At 34.5% G+C, this 20,849-nt stretch overlaps 9 non-coding genes across 9 annotated transcripts; all 9 read left to right on the top strand.

Annotated features, from left to right (window-relative positions):
• Positions 1–1,259: 1,259 nt before the first annotated feature.
• Positions 1,260–1,331, top strand: Trnad-guc (transfer RNA aspartic acid (anticodon GUC)). The gene has a single exon. It is a non-coding gene; the product is annotated as a tRNA-Asp (tRNA).
• Positions 1,332–6,454: 5,123 nt separating this feature from the next.
• Positions 6,455–6,526, top strand: Trnad-guc (transfer RNA aspartic acid (anticodon GUC)). Its single transcript has one exon. It is a non-coding gene; the product is annotated as a tRNA-Asp (tRNA).
• A 1,660-nt stretch (positions 6,527–8,186) lies between these two features.
• On the top strand, positions 8,187–8,258 carry Trnad-guc (transfer RNA aspartic acid (anticodon GUC)). Its single transcript has one exon. It is a non-coding gene; the product is annotated as a tRNA-Asp (tRNA).
• Positions 8,259–9,917: 1,659 nt separating this feature from the next.
• Positions 9,918–9,989, top strand: Trnad-guc (transfer RNA aspartic acid (anticodon GUC)). The gene has a single exon. It is a non-coding gene; the product is annotated as a tRNA-Asp (tRNA).
• Positions 9,990–11,648: 1,659 nt separating this feature from the next.
• On the top strand, positions 11,649–11,720 carry Trnad-guc (transfer RNA aspartic acid (anticodon GUC)). The gene has a single exon. It is a non-coding gene; the product is annotated as a tRNA-Asp (tRNA).
• A 3,389-nt stretch (positions 11,721–15,109) lies between these two features.
• Positions 15,110–15,181, top strand: Trnad-guc (transfer RNA aspartic acid (anticodon GUC)). The gene has a single exon. It is a non-coding gene; the product is annotated as a tRNA-Asp (tRNA).
• Positions 15,182–16,839: 1,658 nt separating this feature from the next.
• On the top strand, positions 16,840–16,911 carry Trnad-guc (transfer RNA aspartic acid (anticodon GUC)). Its single transcript has one exon. It is a non-coding gene; the product is annotated as a tRNA-Asp (tRNA).
• Positions 16,912–18,568: 1,657 nt separating this feature from the next.
• On the top strand, positions 18,569–18,640 carry Trnad-guc (transfer RNA aspartic acid (anticodon GUC)). The gene has a single exon. It is a non-coding gene; the product is annotated as a tRNA-Asp (tRNA).
• A 1,659-nt stretch (positions 18,641–20,299) lies between these two features.
• Positions 20,300–20,371, top strand: Trnad-guc (transfer RNA aspartic acid (anticodon GUC)). Its single transcript has one exon. It is a non-coding gene; the product is annotated as a tRNA-Asp (tRNA).
• Positions 20,372–20,849: the final 478 nt, after the last annotated feature.

Genomic DNA, 20,849 nt, shown 5'->3' with positions numbered 1-20,849 from the left:
CAACGAAGAGCATGACAGGTTCGGGAAAGATGGACCAACATCAGATGTTTTTTTGCTGAAATTGATTCTTCTTCCAATTGGCACTGTAGTTGTTTGGTGAGCGTAAGAAGGATTTTTGCAAGCAGTGATATCTGACACGTGTCTAAAACGTTTCGCTTGCTGTCGATAGTCTTTGAAAAGGCATTCTGGTTGGCATTGCAAACGATCGTTTACATGTTCATTTTCTTCGCTTCGAGCTCGTTTCCTTGTTGTACTAGTCGTTGCAGATTTGTTAATGCAAGTGGGTTTACTGTTGGTTGATTGTCTCTTCATTCTACGTCTTGGTTTCGCTGTATGAAATCTTTCAATCTTTGGAGACACGTGAAGCGTTTCACAGAAACTCATGCTCAGGAGTCCGATTGCATTGCAGTTCTCAACAGCATTGGGTGACATTTTATTACTAAAGTCGTCTTGCGATAAATTGAACTCGCTTTTATAATTGTGTCAAACGAAGTATAAGCCAAGTAGTTGATTCCATATTTTTATAGGTAGCAAAGTTGATTTTGATAATTACAAACAAAAAAGGAGAACTGTCTAATGAAGCGCTGCTGAAATTTTCTGTTAACCTTATCAGTGTTGTTTTTTCAAATTCATTGACCACCCGCTTGCAGAACGGCTGTCCCTTTGATGTACTAATCACAATCTGTATTACCTCTTTGATCAGTTTATCAAGTATTTTTCGGTTTCAATCTCATCAAAGCAAACGATGCACTAAAGACAAATATACAAAATAAGTTTTTCAGTACCTTGAATAAGTACTCAACTGAATATAAATCTTCACTTAGTTAAACTAGAGATATCTAAAGCTTGTTGATAAATATACACGTATAATGACGAGCCAATTAAAATAATATTTCCAATTATCACTGATGGTTTTACAACTTTACAGTATTCAACAAAAATGTGTTTAGCTATTATTTTGAAATCACCAATTCTTGTTCTTTTTGAAAGACACACAAATCAATAAAGTTCAAATGCAATTTAATTTGTTTGCAAGTAGTCTTACGTTTAATGTTGAATATTTTCATCATCTGAGATGTATAGGAAACACGGTTCGATTAGTAAACCATACAATTGTTAACAAAAATATGGATAGAGTTAATATGATATATTAATTTGTAAATGTGACATTCCAAATCTCAGAAGCTTTTTTTTTCTTTTTTATTATTCAAAACGCGAAATAACACCAGCCAATATAGGTATGCTACCCTGTAACGTCTTCCTCGTTAGTATAGTGGTCAGTATCCCCGCCTGTCACGCGGGAGACCGGGGTTCGATTCCCCGACGGGGAGATCTTTTTCAAAGGCTGAAGTTATTCATTTGCTTTTTCTACTCTTATGTTATTTCGATTCCGCTCAAATTGTAAACCTTAACATAATTCTAGATATAACTGATTGGAAGTTGGTAGTTGAAACATGAATGAAATACACGAACTTTGCTGTATATTTGGAACCATGAAATTACATGAATAACATTTGAAAACTGAAACATAACAGATAAATACGTGCGCATATATAAAGACAAAACAATAAAGAAAAGCTGAATAATATTTTTTTAATACAAAAGGTTGGAACAAACATATACTTAATATAGAAAATGAAAATAATAAAATGATGCAACATTTTATGCAACAGCACACGTGCGCAAGTTTTGCTGACAACGCCGACCATGTTGACCTCGCAGAACACTGGTAACCAACGAAGAGCATGACAGGTTCGGGAAAGATGGACCAACATCAGATATTTTACTGAAATTGATTCTTCTTCCAATTGGCACTGTAGTTGTTTGGTGAGCGTAAGAAGGATTTTTGCAAGCAGTGATATCTGACACGTGTCTAAAACGTTTCGCTTGCTGTCGATAGTCTTTGAAAAGGCATTCTGGTTGGCATTGCAAACGATCGTTTACATGTTCATTTTCTTCGCTTCGAGCTCGTTTCCTTGTTGTACTAGTCGTTGCAGATTTGTTAATGCAAGTGGGTTTACTGTTGGTTGATTGTCTCTTCATTCTACGTCTTGGTTTCGCTGTATGAAATCGTTCAATCTTTGGAGACACGTGAAGCGTTTCACAGAAACTCATGCTCAGGAGTCCGATTGCATTGCAGTTCTCAACAGCATTGGGTGACATTTTATTACTAAAGTCGTCTTGCGATAAATTGAACTCGCTTTTATAATTGTGTCAAACGAAGTATAAGCCAAGTAGTTGATTCCATATTTTTATAGGCAGCAAAGCTGATATTGATAATTCCAAACAAAAAAGGAGAACTGTCTAATGAAGCGCTGCTGAAATTTTCTGTTAACCTTATCAGTGTTGTTTTTTCAAATTCATTGACCACCCGCTTGCAGAACGGCTGTCCCTTTGATGTACTAATCACAATCTGTATTACCTCTTTAATCAGTTTATCAAGTATTTTTCGGTTTCAATCTCATCAAAGCAAACGATGCACTAAAGACAAATATACAAAATAAGTTTTTCAGTACCTTGAATAAGTACTCAACTGAATATAAATCTTCACTTAGTTAAACTAGAGATATCTAAAGCTTGTTGATAAATATACACGTATAATGACGAGCCAATTAAAATAATATTTCCAATTATCACTGATGGTTTTACAACTTTACAGTATTCAACAAAAATGTGTTTAGCTATTATTTTGAAATCACCAATTCTTGTTCTTTTTGAAAGACACACAAATCAATAAAGTTCAAATGCAATTTAATTTGTTTGCAAGTGGTCTTACGTTTAATGTTGAATATTTCTATCATCTGAGATGTATAGGAAACACGGTTCGATTAGTAAACCATACAATTGTTAACAAAAATATGGATAGAGTTGATATGATATATTAATTTGTAAATGTGACATTCCAAATCTCAGAAGCTTTTTTTTTCTTTCTTATTATTCAAAACGCGAAATAACACCAGCCAATATAGGTATGCTACCCTGTCACGTCTTCCTCGTTAGTATAGTGGTCAGTATCCCCGCCTGTCACGCGGGAGACCGGTGTTCGATTCCCCGACTGTGAGATCTTTTTCAAAGGCTGAAGTTATTCATTTGCTTTTTCTACTCTTATGTTATTTCGATTCCGCTCAAATTGTAAACCTTAACATAATTCTAGATATAACTGATTGGAAGTTGGTAGTTGAAACATGAATGAAATGCACGAACTTTGCTGTATATTTGGAACCATGAAATTACATGAATAACATTTGAAAACTGAAACATAACAGATAAATACGTGCGCATATATAAAGACAAAACAATAAAGAAAAGCTGAATAATATTTTTTTTAATACAAAAGGTTGGAACAAACATATACTTAATATAGAAAATGAAAATAATAAAATGATGCAACATTTTATGCAACAGCACACGTGCGCAAGTTTTGCTGACAACGCCGACCATGTTGACCTCGCAGAACACTGGTAACCAACGAAGAGCATGACAGGTTCGGGAAAGATGGACCAACATCAGATATTTTACTGAAATTGATTCTTCTTCCAATTGGCACTGTAGTTGTTTGGTGAGCGTAAGAAGGATTTTTGCAAGCAGTGATATCTGACACGTGTCTAAAACGTTTCGCTTGCTGTCGATAGTCTTTGAAAAGGCATTCTGGTTGGCATTGCAAACGATCGTTTACATGTTCATTTTCTTCGCTTCGAGCTCGTTTCCTTGTTGTACTAGTCGTTGCAGATTTGTTAATGCAAGTGGGTTTACTGTTGGTTGATTGTCTCTTCATTCTACGTCTTGGTTTCGCTGTATGAAATCGTTCAATCTTTGGAGACACGTGAAGCGTTTCACAGAAACTCATGCTCAGGAGTCCGATTGCATTGCAGTTCTCAACAGCATTGGGTGACATTTTATTACTAAAGTCGTCTTGCGATAAATTGAACTCGCTTTTATAATTGTGTCAAACGAAGTATAAGCCAAGTAGTTGATTCCATATTTTTATAGGCAGCAAAGCTGATATTGATAATTCCAAACAAAAAAGGAGAACTGTCTAATGAAGCGCTGCTGAAATTTTCTGTTAACCTTATCAGTGTTGTTTTTTCAAATTCATTGACCACCCGCTTGCAGAACGGCTGTCCCTTTGATGTACTAATCACAATCTGTATTACCTCTTTAATCAGTTTATCAAGTATTTTTCGGTTTCAATCTCATCAAAGCAAACGATGCACTAAAGACAAATATACAAAATAAGTTTTTCAGTACCTTGAATAAGTACTCAACTGAATATAAATCTTCACTTAGTTAAACTAGAGATATCTAAAGCTTGTTGATAAATATACACGTATAATGACGAGCCAATTAAAATAATATTTCCAATTATCACTGATGGTTTTACAACTTTACAGTATTCAACAAAAATGTGTTTAGCTATTATTTTGAAATCACCAATTCTTGTTCTTTTTGAAAGACACACAAATCAATAAAGTTCAAATGCAATTTAATTTGTTTGCAAGTGGTCTTACGTTTAATGTTGAATATTTCTATCATCTGAGATGTATAGGAAACACGGTTCGATTAGTAAACCATACAATTGTTAACAAAAATATGGATAGAGTTGATATGATATATTAATTTGTAAATGTGACATTCCAAATCTCAGAAGCTTTTTTTTTCTTTCTTATTATTCAAAACGCGAAATAACACCAGCCAATATAGGTATGCTACCCTGTCACGTCTTCCTCGTTAGTATAGTGGTCAGTATCCCCGCCTGTCACGCGGGAGACCGGTGTTCGATTCCCCGACTGTGAGATCTTTTTCAAAGGCTGAAGTTATTCATTTGCTTTTTCTACTCTTATGTTATTTCGATTCCGCTCAAATTGTAAACCTTAACATAATTCTAGATATAACTGATTGGAAGTTGGTAGTTGAAACATGAATGAAATGCACGAACTTTGCTGTATATTTGGAACCATGAAATTACATGAATAACATTTGAAAACTGAAACATAACAGATAAATACGTGCGCATATATAAAGACAAAACAATAAAGAAAAGCTGAATAATATTTTTTTTAATACAAAAGGTTGGAACAAACATATACTTAATATAGAAAATGAAAATAATAAAATGATGCAACATTTTATGCAACAGCACACGTGCGCAAGTTTTGCTGACAACGCCGACCATGTTGACCTCGCAGAACACTGGTAACCAACGAAGAGCATGACAGGTTCGGGAAAGATGGACCAACATCAGATATTTTACTGAAATTGATTCTTCTTCCAATTGGCACTGTAGTTGTTTGGTGAGCGTAAGAAGAATTTTTGCAAGCAGTGATATCTGACACGTGTCTAAAATGTTTCGCTTGCTGTCGATAGTCTTTGAAAAGGCATTCTGGTTGGCATTGCAAACGATCGTTTACATGTTCATTTTCTTCGCTTCGAGCTCGTTTTCTTGTTGTACTAGTCGTTGCAGATTTGTTAATGCAAGTGGGTTTACTGTTGGTTGATTGTCTCTTCATTCTACGTCTTGGTTTCGCTGTATGAAATATTTCAATCTTTGGAGACACGTGAAGCGTTTCACAGAAACTCATGCTCAGGAGTCCGATTGCATTGCAGTTCTCAACAGCATTGGGTGACATTTTATTACTAAAGTCGTCTTGCGATAAATTGAACTCGCTTTTATAATTGTGTCAAACGAAGTATAAGCCAAGTAGTTGATTCCGTATTTATATAGGCAGCAAACCTGATTTTGATAATTACAAAGAAAAAAGGAGAACTGTCTAATGAAGCGCTGCTGAAATTTTCTGTTAACCTTATCAGTGTTGTTTTTTCAAATTCATTGACCACCCGCTTGCAGAACGGCTGTCCCTTTGATGTACTAATCACAATCTGTATTACCTCTTTAATCAGTTTATCAAGTATTTTTCGGTTTCAATCTCATCAAAGCAAACGATGCACTAAAGACAAATATACAAAATAAGTTTTTCAGTACCTTGAATAAGTACTCAATTGAATATAAATCTTCACTTAGTTAAACTAGAGATATCTAAAGCTTGTTGATAAATATACACGTATAATGACGAGCCAATTAAAATAATATTTCCAATTATCACTGATGGTTTTACAACTTTACAGTATTCAACAAAAATGTGTTTAGCTATTATTTTGAAATCATAAATTCTTGTTCTTTTTGAAAGACACACAAATCAATAAAGTTCAAATGCAATTTAATTTGTTTGCAAGTGGTCTTACGTTTAATGTTGAATATTTCTATCATCTGAGATGTATAGGAAACACGGTTCGATTAGTAAACCATACAATTGTTAACAAAAATATGGATAGAGTTGATATAATATATTAATTTGTAAATGTGACATTCCAAATCTCAGAAGGTTTTTTTTTCTTTCTTATTATTCAAAACGCGAAATAACACCAGCCAATATAGGTATGCTACCCTGTCACGTCTTCCTCGTTAGTATAGTGGTCAGTATCCCCGCCTGTCACGCGGGAGACCGGGGTTCGATTCCCCGACGGGGAGATCTTTTTCAAAGGCTGAAGTTATTCATTTGCTTTTTCTACTCTTATGTTATTTCGATTCCGCTCAAATTGTAAACCTTAACATAATTCTAGATATAACTGATTGGAAGTTGGTAGTTGAAACATGAATGAAATACACGAACTTTGCTGTATATTTGGAACCATGAAATTACATGAATAACATTTGAAAACTGAAACATAACAGATAAATACGTGCGCATATATAAAGACAAAACAATAAAGAAAAGCTGAATAATATTTTTTTTAATACAAAAGGTTGGAACAAACATATACTTAATATAGAAAATGAAAATAATAAAATGATGCAACATTTTATGCAACAGCACACGTGCGCAAGTTTTGCTGACAACGCCGACCATGTTGACCTCGCAGAACACTGGTAACCAACGAAGAGCATGACAGGTTCGGGAAAGATAGACCAACATCAGATATTTTACTGAAATTGATTCTTCTTCCAATTGGCACTGTAGTTGTTTGGTGAGCGTAAGAAGGATTTTTGCAAGCAGTGATATCTGACACGTGTCTAAAACGTTTCGCTGGCTGTCGATAGTCTTTGAAAAGGCATTCTGGTTGGCATTGCAAACGATCGTTTACATGTTAATAGTCCTCGCTTCGAGCTCGTTTCCTTGTTGTACTAGTCGTTGCAGATTTGTTAATGCAAGTGGGTTTACTGTTGGTTGATTGTCTCTTCATTCTACGTCTTGGTTTCGCTGTATGAAATCTTTCAATCTTTGGAGACACTTGAAGCATTTCACAGAAACTCATGCTCAGGAGTCCGATTGCATTGCAGTTCTCAACAGCATTGGGTGACATTTTATTACTAAAGTCGTCTTGCGATAAATTGAACTCGCTTTTATAATTGTGTCAAACGAAGTATAAGCCAAGTAGTTGATTCCGTATTTATATAGGCAGCAAAGCTGATTTTGATAATTACAAAGAAAAAAGGAGAACTGTCTAATGAAGCGCTGCTGAAATTTTCTGTTAACCTTATCAGTGTTGTTTTTTCAAATTCATTGACCACCCGCTTGCAGAACGGCTGTCCCTTTGATGTACTAATCACAATCTGTATTACCTCTTTAATCAGTTTATCAAGTATTTTTCGGTTTCAATCTCATCAAAGCAAACGATGCACTAAAGACAAATATACAAAATAAGTTTTTCAGTACCTTGAATAAGTACTCAACTGAATATAAATCTTCACTTAGTCAAACTAGAGATATCTAAAGCTTGTTGATAAATATACACGTATAATGACGAGCCAATTAAAATAATATTTCCAATTATCACTGATGGTTTTACAACTTTACAGTATTCAACAAAAATGTGTTTAACTATTATTTTGAAATCACCAATTCTTGTTCTTTTTGAAAGACACACAAATCAAAAAAGTTCAAATGCAATTTAATTTGTTTGCAAGTGGTCTTACGTTTATTGTTGAATATTTCTATCATCTGAGATGTATAGGAAACACGGTTCGATTAGTAAACCATACAATTGTTAACAAAAATATGGATAGAGTTGATATGATATATTAATTTGCAAATGTGACATTCCAAATCTCAGAAGCTTTTTTTTTCTTTTTTATTATTCAAAACGCGAAATAACACCAGCCAATATAGGTATGCTACCCTGTCACGTCTTCCTCGTTAGTATAGTGGTCAGTATCCCCGCCTGTCACGCGGGAGACCGGGGTTCGATTCCCCGACGGGGAGATCTTTTTCAAAGGCTGAAGTTATTCATTTGCTTTTTCTACTCTTATGTTATTTCGATTCCGCTCAAATTGTAAACCTTAACATAATTCTAGATATAACTGATTGGAAGTTGGTAGTTGAAACATGAATGAAATACACGAACTTTGCTGTATATTTGGAACCATGAAATTACATGAATAACATTTGAAAACTGAAACATAACAGATAAATACGTGCGCATATATAAAGACAAAACAATAAAGAAAAGCTGAATAATATTTTTTTTAATACAAAAGGTTGGAACAAACATATACTTAATATAGAAAATGAAAATAATAAAATGATGCAGCATTTTATGCAACAGCACACGTGCGCAAGTTTTGCTGACAACGCCGACCATGTTGACCTCGCAGAACACTGGTAACCAACGAAGAGCTTGACAGGTTCGGGAAAGATGGACCAACATCAGATATTTTACTGAAATTGATTCTTCTTCCAATTGGCACTGTAGTTGTTTGGTGAGCGTAAGAATAATTTTTGCAAGCAGTGATATCTGACACGTGTCTAAAACGTTTCGCTTGCTGTCGATAGTCTTTGAAAAGGCATTCTGGTTGGCATTGCAAACGATCGTTTACATGTTCATTTTCTTCGCTTCGAGCTCGTTTCCTTGTTGTACTAGTCGTTGCAGATTTGTTAATGCAAGTGGGTTTACTGTTGGTTGATTGTCTCTTCATTCTACGTCTTGGTTTCGCTGTATGAAATATTTCAATCTTTGGAGACACGTGAAGCGTTTCACAGAAACTCATGCTCAGGAGTCCGATTGCATTGCAGTTCTCAACAGCATTGGGTGACATTTTATTACTAAAGTCGTCTTGCGATAAATTGAACTCGCTTTTATAATTGTGTCAAACGAAGTATAAGCCAAGTAGTTGATTCCGTATTTATATAGGCAGCAAAGCTGATTTTGATAATTACAAAGAAAAAAGGAGAACTGTCTAATGAAGCGCTGCTGAAATTTTCTGTTAACCTTATCAGTGTTGTTTTTTCAAATTCATTGACCACCCGCTTGCAGAACGGCTGTCCCTTTGATGTACTAATCACAATCTGTATTACCTCTTTAATCAGTTTATCAAGTATTTTTCGGTTTCAATCTCATCAAAGCAAACGATGCACTAAAGACAAATATACAAAATAAGTTTTTCAGTACCTTGAATAAGTACTCAACTGAATATAAATCTTCACTTAGTTAAACTAGAGATATCTAAAGCTTGTTGATAAATATACACGTATATTGACCAGCCAATTAAAATAATATTTCCAATTATCACTGATGGTTTTACAACTTTACAGTATTCAACAAAAATGTGTTCAGCTATTATTTTGAAATCACAAATTCTTGTTCTTTTTGAAAGACACACAAATCAATAAAGTTCAAATGCAATTTAATTTGTTTGCAAGTGGTCTTACGTTTAATGTTGAATATTTCTATTATCTGAGATGTATAGGAAACACGGTTCGATTAGTAAACCATACAATTGTTAACAAAAATATGGATAGAGTTGATATGATATATTAATTTGTAAATGTGACATTCCAAACTCAGAAGCTTTTTTTTTCTTTCTTATTATTCAAAACGCGAAATAACACCAGCCAATATAGGTATGCTACCCTGTCACGTCTTCCTCGTTAGTATAGTGGTCAGTATCCCCGCCTGTCACGCGGGAGACCGGGGTTCGATTCCCCGACGGGGAGATCTTTTTCAAAGGCTGAAGTTATTCATTTGCTTTTTCTACTCTTATGTTATTTCGATTCCGCTCAAATTGTAAACCTTAACATAATTCTAGATATAACTGATTGGAAGTTGGTAGTTGAAACATGAATGAAATACACGAACTTTGCTGTATATTTGGAACCATGAAATTACATGAATAACATTTGAAAACTGAAACATAACAGATAAATACGTGCGCATATATAAAGACAAAACAATAAAGAAAAGCTGAATAATATTTTTTTTAATACAAAAGGTTGGAACAAACATATACTTAATATAGAAAATGAAAATAATAAAATGATGCAACATTTTATGCAACAGCACACGTGCGCAAGTTTTGCTGACAACGCCGACCATGTTGACCTCGCAGAACACTGGTAACCAACGAAGAGCATGACAGGTTCGGGAAAGATGGACCAACATCAGATATTTTACTGAAATTGATTCTTCTTCCAATTGGCACTGTAGTTGTTTGGTGAGCGTAAGAAGGATTTTTGCAAGCAGTGATATCTGACACGTGTCTAAAACGTTTCGCTTGCTGTCGATAGTCTTTGAAAAGGCATTCTGGTTGGCATTGCAAACGATCGTTTACATGTTCATTTTCTTCGCTTCGAGCTCGTTTCCTTGTTGTACTAGTCGTTGCAGATTTGTTAATGCAAGTGGGTTTACTGTTGGTTGATTGTCTCTTCATTCTACGTCTTGGTTTCGCTGTATGAAATCGTTCAATCTTTGGAGACACGTGAAGCGTTTCACAGAAACTCATGCTCAGGAGTCCGATTGCATTGCAGTTCTCAACAGCATTGGGTGACATTTTATTACTAAAGTCGTCTTGCGATAAATTGAACTCGCTTTTATAATTGTGTCAAACGAAGTATAAGCCAAGTAGTTGATTCCGTATTTATATAGGCAGCAAAGCTGATTTTGATAATTACAAAGAAAAAAGGAGAACTGTCTAATGAAGCGCTGCTGAAATTTCTGTTAACCTTATCAGTGTTGTTTTTTCAAATTCATTGACCACCCGCTTGCAGAACGGCTGTCCCTTTGATGTACTAATCACAATCTGTATTACCTCTTTAATCAGTTTATCAAGTATTTTTCGGTTTCAATCTCATCAAAGCAAACGATGCACTAAAGACAAATATACAAAATAAGTTTTTCAGTACCTTGAATAAGTACTCAACTGAATATAAATCTTCACTTAGTTAAACTAGAGATATCTAAAGCTTGTTGATAAATATACACGTATAATGACGAGCCAATTAAAATAATATTTCCAATTATCACTGATGGTTTTACAACTTTACAGTATTCAACAAAAATGTGTTTAGCTATTATTTTGAAATCACCAATTCTTGTTCTTTTTGAAAGACACACAAATCAATAAAGTTCAAATGCAATTTAATTTGTTTGCAAGTGGTCTTACGTTTAATGTTGAATATTTCTATCATCTGAGATGTATAGGAAACACGGTTCGATTAGTAAACCATACAATTGTTAACAAAAATATGGATAGAGTTGATATGATATATTAATTTGTAAATGTGACATTCCAAATCTCAGAAGCTTTTTTTTTCTTTCTTATTATTCAAAACGCGAAATAACACCAGCCAATATAGGTATGCTACCCTGTCACGTCTTCCTCGTTAGTATAGTGGTCAGTATCCCCGCCTGTCACGCGGGAGACCGGGGTTCGATTCCCCGACGGGGAGATCTTTTTCAAAGGCTGAAGTTATTCATTTGCTTTTTCTACTCTTATGTTATTTCGATTCCGCTCAAATTGTAAACCTTAACATAATTCTAGATATAACTGATTGGAAGTTGGTAGTTGAAACATGAATGAAATACACGAACTTTGCTGTATATATGGAACCATGAAATTACATGAATAACATTTGAAAACTGAAACATAACAGATAAATACGTGCGCATATATAAAGACAAAACAATAAAGAAAAGCTGAATAATATTTTTTTTAATACAAAAGGTTGGAACAAACATATACTTAATATAGAAAATGAAAATAATAAAATGATGCAACATTTTATGCAACAGCACACGTGCGCAAGTTTTGCTGACAACGCCGACCATGTTGACCTCGCAGAACACTGGTAACCAACGAAGAGCATGACAGGTTCGGGAAAGATGGACCAACATCAGATATTTTACTGAAATTGATTCTTCTTCCAATTGGCACTGTAGTTGTTTGGTTAGCGTAAGAATAATTTTTGCAAGCAGTGATATCTGACACGTGTCTAAAACGTTTCGCTTGCTGTCGATAGTCTTTGAAAAGGCATTCTGGTTGGCATTGCAAACGATCGTTTACATGTTCATTTTCTTCGCTTCGAGCTCGTTTCCTTGTTGTACTAGTCGTTGCAGATTTGTTAATGCAAGTGGGTTTACTGTTGGTTGATTGTCTCTTCATTCTACGTCTTGGTTTCGCTGTATGAAATATTTCAATCTTTGGAGACACGTGAAGCGTTTCACAGAAACTCATGCTCAGGAGTCCGATTGCATTGCAGTTCTCAACAGCATTGGGTGACATTTTATTACTAAAGTCGTCTTGCGATAAATTGAACTCGCTTTTATAATTGTGTCAAACGAAGTATAAGCCAAGTAGTTGATTCCGTATTTATATAGGCAGCAAAGCTGATTTTGATAATTACAAAGAAAAAAGGAGAACTGTCTAATGAAGCGCTGCTGAAATTTTCTGTTAACCTTATCAGTGTTGTTTTTTCAAATTCATTGACCACCCGCTTGCAGAACGGCTGTCCCTTTGATGTACTAATCACAATCTGTATTACCTCTTTAATCAGTTTATCAAGTATTTTTCGGTTTCAATCTCATCAAAGCAAACGATGCACTAAAGACAAATATACAAAATAAGTTTTTCAGTACCTTGAATAAGTACTCAACTGAATATAAATCTTCACTTAGTTAAACTAGAGATATCTAAATCTTGTTGATAAATATACACGTATAATGACCAGCCAATTAAAATAATATTTCCAATTATCACTGATGGTTTTACAACTTTACAGTATTCAACAAAAATGTGTTTAGCTATTATTTTGAAATCACAAATTCTTGTTCTTTTTGAAAGACACACAAATCAATAAAGTTCAAATGCAATTTAATTTGTTTGCAAGTGGTCTTACGTTTAATGTTGAATATTTCTATCATCTGAGATGTATAGGAAACACGGTTCGATTAGTAAACCATACAATTGTTAACAAAAATATGGATAGAGTTGATATGATATATTAATTTGTAAATGTGACATTCCAAACTCAGAAGCTTTTTTTTTCTTTCTTATTATTCAAAACGCGAAATAACACCAGCCAATATAGGTATGCTACCCTGTCACGTCTTCCTCGTTAGTATAGTGGTCAGTATCCCCGCCTGTCACGCGGGAGACCGGGGTTCGATTCCCGACGGGGAGATCTTTTTCAAAGGCTGAAGTTATTCATTTGCTTTTTCTACTCTTATGTTATTTCGATTCCGCTCAAATTGTAAACCTTAACATAATTCTAGATATAACTGATTGGAAGTTGGTAGTTGAAACATGAATGAAATACACGAACTTTGCTGTATATTTGGAACCATGAAATTACATGAATAACATTTGAAAACTGAAACATAACAGATAAATACGTGCGCATATATAAAGACAAAACAATAAAGAAAAGCTGAATAATATTTTTTTTAATACAAAATGTTGGAACAAACATATACTTAATATAGAAAATGAAAATAATAAAATGATGCAACATTTTATGCAACAGCACACGTGCGCAAGTTTTGCTGACAACGCCGACCATGTTGACCTCGCAGAACACTGGTAACCAACGAAGAGCATGACAGGTTCGGGAAAGATGGACCAACATCAGATATTTTACTGAAATTGATTCTTCTTCCAATTGGCACTGTAGTTGTTTGGTGAGCGTAAGAAGGATTTTTGCAAGCAGTGATATCTGACACGTGTCTAAACCGTTTCGCTTGCTGTCGATAGTCTTTGAAAAGGCATTCTGGTTGGCATTGCAAACGATCGTTTACATGTTCATTTTCTTCGCTTCGAGCTCGTTTCCTTGTTGTACTAGTCGTTGCAGATTTGTTAATGCAAGTGGGTTTACTGTTGGTTGATTGTCTCTTCATTCTACGTCTTGGTTTCGCTGTATGAAATCGTTCAATCTTTGGAGACACGTGAAGCGTTTCACAGAAACTCATGCTCAGGAGTCCGATTGCATTGCAGTTCTCAACAGCATTGGGTGACATTTTATTACTAAAGTCGTCTTGCGATAAATTGAACTCGCTTTTATAATTGTGTCAAACGAAGTATAAGCCAAGTAGTTGATTCCATATTTATATTGGCAGCAAAGCTGATTTTGATAATTCCAAACAAAAAAGGAGAACTGTCTAATGAAGCGCTGCTGAAATTTTCTGTTAACCTTATCAGTGTTGTTTTTTCAAATTCATTGACCACCCGCTTGCAGAACGGCTGTCCCTTTAAAGTACTAATCACAATCTGTATTACCTCTTTAATCAGTTTATCAAGTATTTTTCGGTTTCAATCTCATCAAAGCAAACGATGCACTAAAGACAAATATACAAAATAAGTTTTTCAGTACCTTGAATAAGTACTCAACTGAATATAAATCTTCACTTAGTTAAACTAGAGATATCTAAAGCTTGTTGATAAATATACACGTATAATAACCAGCCAATTAAAATAATATTTCCAATTATTACTGATGGTTTTACAACTTTACAGTATTCAACAAAAATGTGTTTAGCTATTATTTTGAAATCACAAATTCTTGTTCTTTTTGAAAGACACACAAATCAATAAAGTTCAAATGCAATTTAATTTGTTTGCAAGTGGTCTTACGTTTAATGTTGAATATTTCTATCATCTGAGATGTATAGGAAACACGGTTCGATTAGTAAACCATACAATTGTTAACAAAAATATGGATAGAGTTGATATGATATATTAATTTGTAAATGTGACATTCCAAATTCAGAAGCTTTTTTTTTCTTTCTTATTATTCAAAACGCGAAATAACACCAGCCAATATAGGTATGCTACCCTGTCACGTCTTCCTCGTTAGTATAGTGGTCAGTATCCCCGCCTGTCACGCGGGAGACCGGGGTTCGATTCCCCGACGGGGAGATCTTTTTCAAAGGCTGAAGTTATTCATTTGCTTTTTCTACTCTTATGTTATTTCGATTCCGCTCAAATTGTAAACCTTAACATAATTCTAGATATAACTGATTGGAAGTTGGTAGTTGAAACATGAATGAAATACACGAACTTTGCTGTATATTTGGAACCATGAAATTACATGAATAACATTTGAAAACTGAAACATAACAGATAAATACGTGCGCATATATAAAGACAAAACAATAAAGAAAAGCTGAATAACATTTTTTTTAATACAAAAGGTTGGAACAAACATATACTTAATATAGAAAATGAAAATAATAAAATGATGCAACATTTTATGCAACAGCACACGTGCGCAAGTTTTGCTGACAACGCCGACCATGTTGACCTCGCAGAACACTGGTAACCAACGAAGAGCATGACAGGTTCGGGAAAGATGGACCAACATCAGATATTTTACTGAAATTGATTCTTCTTCCAATTGGCACTGTAGTTGTTTGGTGAGCGTAAGAAGGATTTTTGCAAGCAGTGATATCTGACACGTGTCTAAAACGTTTCGCTTGCTGTCGATAGTCTTTGAAAAGGCATTCTGGTTGGCATTGCAAACGATCGTTTACATGTTCATTTTCTTCGCTTCGAGCTCGTTTCCTTGTTGTACTAGTCGTTGCAGATTTGTTAATGCAAGTGGGTTTACTGTTGGTTGATTGTCTCTTCATTCTACGTCTTGGTTTCGCTGTATGAAATCTTTCAATCTTTGGAGACACGTGAAGCGTTTCACAGAAACTCATGCTCAGGAGTCCGATTGCATTGCAGTTCTCAACAGCATTGGGTGACATTTTATTACTAAAGTCGTCTTGCGATAAATTGAACTCGCTTTTATAATTGTGTCAAACGAAGTATAAGCCAAGTAGTTGATTCCATATTTTTATAGGCAGCAAAGTTGATTTTGATAATTACAAACAAAAAAGGAGAACTGTCTAATGAAGCGCTGCTGAAATTTTCTGTTAACCTTATCAGTGTTGTTTTTTCAAATTCATTGACCACCCGCTTGCAGAACGGCTGTCCCTTTGATGTACTAATCACAATCTGTATTACCTCTTTGATCAGTTTATCAAGTATTTTTCGGTTTCAATCTCATCAAAGCAAACGATGCACTAAAGACAAATATACAAAATAAGTTTTTCAGTACCTTGAATAAGTACTCAACTGAATATAAATCTTCACTTAGTTAAACTAGAGATATCTAAAGCTTGTTGATAAATATACACGTATAATGACGAGCCAATTAAAATAATATTTCCAATTATCACTGATGGTTTTACAACTTTACAGTATTCAACAAAAATGTGTTTAGCTATTATTTTGAAATCACCAATTCTTGTTCTTTTTGAAAGACACACAAATCAATAAAGTTCAAATGCAATTTAATTTGTTTGCAAGTAGTCTTACGTTTAATGTTGAATATTTTCATCATCTGAGATGTATAGGAAACACGGTTCGATTAGTAAACCATACAATTGTTAACAAAAATATGGATAGAGTTAATATGATATATTAATTTGTAAATGTGACATTCCAAATCTCAGAAGCTTTTTTTTTTTTTTATTATTCAAAACGCGAAATAACACCAGCCAATATAGGTATGCTACCCTGTCACGTCTTCCTCGTTAGTATAGTGGTCAGTATCCCCGCCTGTCACGCGGGAGACCGGGGTTCGATTCCCCGACGGGGAGATCTTTTTCAAAGGCTGAAGTTATTCATTTGCTTTTTCTACTCTTATGTTATTTCGATTCCGCTCAAATTGTAAACCTTAACATAATTCTAGATATAACTGATTGGAAGTTGGTAGTTGAAACATGAATGAAATACACGAACTTTGCTGTATATTTGGAACCATGAAATTACATGAATAACATTTGAAAACTGAAACATAACAGATAAATACGTGCGCATATATAAAGACAAAACAATAAAGAAAAGCTGAATAATATTTTTTTTAATACAAAAGGTTGGAACAAACATATACTTAATATAGAAAATGAAAATAATAAAATTATGCAACATTTTATGCAACAGCACACGTGCGCAAGTTTTGCTGACAACTTCGACCATGTTGACCTCGCAGAACACTGGTAACCAACGAAGAGCATGACAGGTTCGGGAAAGATGGACCAACATCAGATATTTTACTGAAATTGATTCTTCTTCCAGTTGGCACTGTAGTTGTTTGGTGAGCGTAAGAAGGATTTTTGCAAGCAGTGATATCTGACACGTGTCTAAAACGTTTCGCTTGCTGTCGATAGTCTTTGAAAAGGCATTCTGGTTGGCATTGCAAACGATCGTTTACATGTTCATTTTCTTCGCTTCGAGCTCGTTTCCTTGTTGTACTAGTCGTTGCAGATTTGTTAATGCAAGTGGGTTTACTGTTGGTTGATTGTCTCTTCATTCTACGTCTTGGTTTCGCTGTATGAAATCGTTCAATCTTTGGAGACACGTGAAGCGTTTCACAGAAACTCATGCTCAGGAGTCCGATTGCATTGCAGTTCTCAACAGCATTGGGTGACATTTTATTACTAAAGTCGTCTTGCGATAAATTGAACTCGCTTTTATAATTGTGTCAAACGAAGTATAAGCCAAGTAGTTGATTCCGTATTTATATAGGCAGCAAAGCTGATTTTGATAATTACAAAGAAAAAAGGAGAACTGTCTAATGAAGCGCTGCTGAAATTTTCTGTTAACCTTATCAGTGTTGTTTTTTCAAATTCATTGACCCACCCGCTTGCAGAACGGCTGTCCCTTTGATGTACTAATCACAATCTGTATTACCTCTTTGATCAGTTTATCAAGTATTTTTCGGTTTCAATCTCATCAAAGCAAACGATGCACTAAAGACAAATATACAAAATAAGTTTTTCAGTACCTTGAATAAGTACTCAACTGAATATAAATCTTCACTTAGTTAAACTAGAGATATCTAAAGCTTGTTGATAAATATACACGTATAATGACGAGCCAATTAAAATAATATTTCCAATTATCACTGATGGTTTTACAACTTTACAGTATTCAACAAAAATGTGTTTAGCTATTATTTTGAAATCACCAATTCTTGTTCTTTTTGAAAGACACACAAATCAATAAAGTTCAAATGCAATTTAATTTGTTTGCAAGTAGTCTTACGTTTAATGTTGAATATTTTCATCATCTGAGATGTATAGGAAACACGGTCGATTAGTAAACCATACAATTGTTAACAAAAATATGGATAGAGTTAATATGATATATTAATTTGTAAATGTGACATTCCAAATCTCAGAAGCTTTTTTTTTTTTTATTATTCAAAACGCGAAATAACACCAGCCAATATAGGTATGCTACCCTGTCACGTCTTCCTCGTTAGTATAGTGGTCAGTATCCCCGCCTGTCACGCGGGAGACCGGGGTTCGATTCCCCGACGGGGAGATCTTTTTCAAAGGCTGAAGTTATTCATTTGCTTTTTCTACTCTTATGTTATTTCGATTCCGCTCAAATTGTAAACCTTAACATAATTCTAGATATAACTGATTGGAAGTTGGTAGTTGAAACATGAATGAAATACACGAACTTTGCTGTATATTTGGAACCATGAAATTACATGAATAACATTTGAAAACTGAAACATAACAGATAAATACGTGCGCATATATAAAGACAAAACAATAAAGAAAAGCTGAATAATATTTTTTTAATACAAAAGGTTGGAACAAACATATACTTAATATAGAAAATGAAAATAATAAAATGATGCAACATTTTATGCAACAGCACACGTGCGCAAGTTTTGCTGACAACGCCGACCATGTTGACCTCGCAGAACACTGGTAACCAACGAAGAGCATGACAGGTTCGGGAAAGATGGACCAACATCAGATATTTTACTGAAATTGATTCTTCTTCCAATTGGCACTGTAGTTGTTTGGTGAGCGTAAGAAGAATTTTTGCAAGCAGTGATATCTGACACGTGTCTAAAACGTTTCGCTTGCTGTCGATAGTCTTTGAAAAGGCATTCTGGTTGGCATTGCAAACGATCGTTTACATGTTCATTTTCTTCGCTTCGAGCTCGTTTCCTTGTTGTACTAGTCGTTGCAGATTTGTTAATGCAAGTGGGTTTACTGTTGGTTGATTGTCTCTTCATTCTACGTCTTGGTTTCGCTGTATGAAATCTTTCAATCTTTGGAGACACTTGAAGCGTTTCACAGAAACTCATGCTCAGGAGTCCGATTGCATTGCAGTTCTCAACAGCATTGGGTGACATTTTATTACTAAAGTCGTCTTGCGATAAATTGAACTCGCTTTTATAATTGTGTCAAACGAAGTATAAGCCAAGTAGTTGATTCCGTATTTATATAGGCAGCAAACCTGATTTTGATAATTACAAAGAAAAAAGGAGAACTGTCTAATGAAGCGCTGCTGAAATTTTCTGTTAACCTTATCAGTGTTGTTTTTTCAAATTCATTGACCACCCGCTTGCAGAACGGCTGTCCCTTTGATGTACTAATCACAATCTGTATTACCTCTTTAATCAGTTTATCAAGTATTTTTCGGTTTCAATCTCATCAAAGCAAACGATGCACTAAAGACAAATATACAAAATAAGTTTTTCAGTACCTTGAATAAGTACTCAACTGAATATAAATCTTCACTTAGTTAAACTAGAGATATCTAAAGCTTGTTGATAAATATACACGTATAATGACGAGCCAATTAAAATAATATTTCCAATTATCACTGATGGTTTTACAACTTTACAGTATTCAACAAAAATGTGTTTAACTATTATTTTGAAATCACCAATTCTTGTTCTTTTTGAAAGACACACAAATCAATAAAGTTCAAATGCAATTTAATTTGTTTGCAAGTGGTCTTACGTTTAATGTTGAATATTTCTATCATCTGAGATGTATAGGAAACACGGTTCGATTAGTAAACCATACAATTGTTAACAAAAATATGGATAGAGTTGATATGATATATTAATTTGTAAATGTGACATTCCAAATCTCAGAAGCTTTTTTTTTCTTTTTTATTATTCAAAACGCGAAATAACACCAGCCAATATAGGTATGCTACCCTGTCACGTCTTCCTCGTTAGTATAGTGGTCAGTATCCCCGCCTGTCACGCGGGAGACCGGGGTTCGATTCCCCGACGGGGAGATCTTTTTCAAAGGCTGAAGTTATTCATTTGCTTTTTCTACTCTTATGTTATTTCGATTCCGCTCAAATTGTAAACCTTAACATAATTCTAGATATAACTGATTGGAAGTTGGTAGTTGAAACATGAATGAAATACACGAACTTTGCTGTATATTTGGAACCATGAAATTACATGAATAACATTTGAAAACTGAAACATAACAGATAAATACGTGCGCATATATAAAGACAAAACAATAAAGAAAAGCTGAATAATATTTTTTTTAATACAAAAGGTTGGAACAAACATATACTTAATATAGAAAATGAAAATAATAAAATGATGCAGCATTTTATGCAACAGCACACGTGCGCAAGTTTTGCTGACAACGCCGACCATGTTGACCTCGCAGAACACTGGTAACCAACGAAGAGCTTGACAGGTTCGGGAAAGATGGACCAACATCAGATATTTTACTGAAATTGATTCTTCTTCCAA

This window comes from Ascidiella aspersa, chromosome 3 (assembly GCF_963924565.1).
Source record: "Ascidiella aspersa chromosome 3, kaAscAspe10.2, whole genome shotgun sequence".
Lineage (NCBI taxonomy): Eukaryota > Metazoa > Chordata > Ascidiacea > Phlebobranchia > Ascidiidae > Ascidiella > Ascidiella aspersa.
The sequence above is the reverse complement of the archived record's forward strand: the minus strand, read 5'-3'. Positions and strand labels throughout refer to the sequence as shown.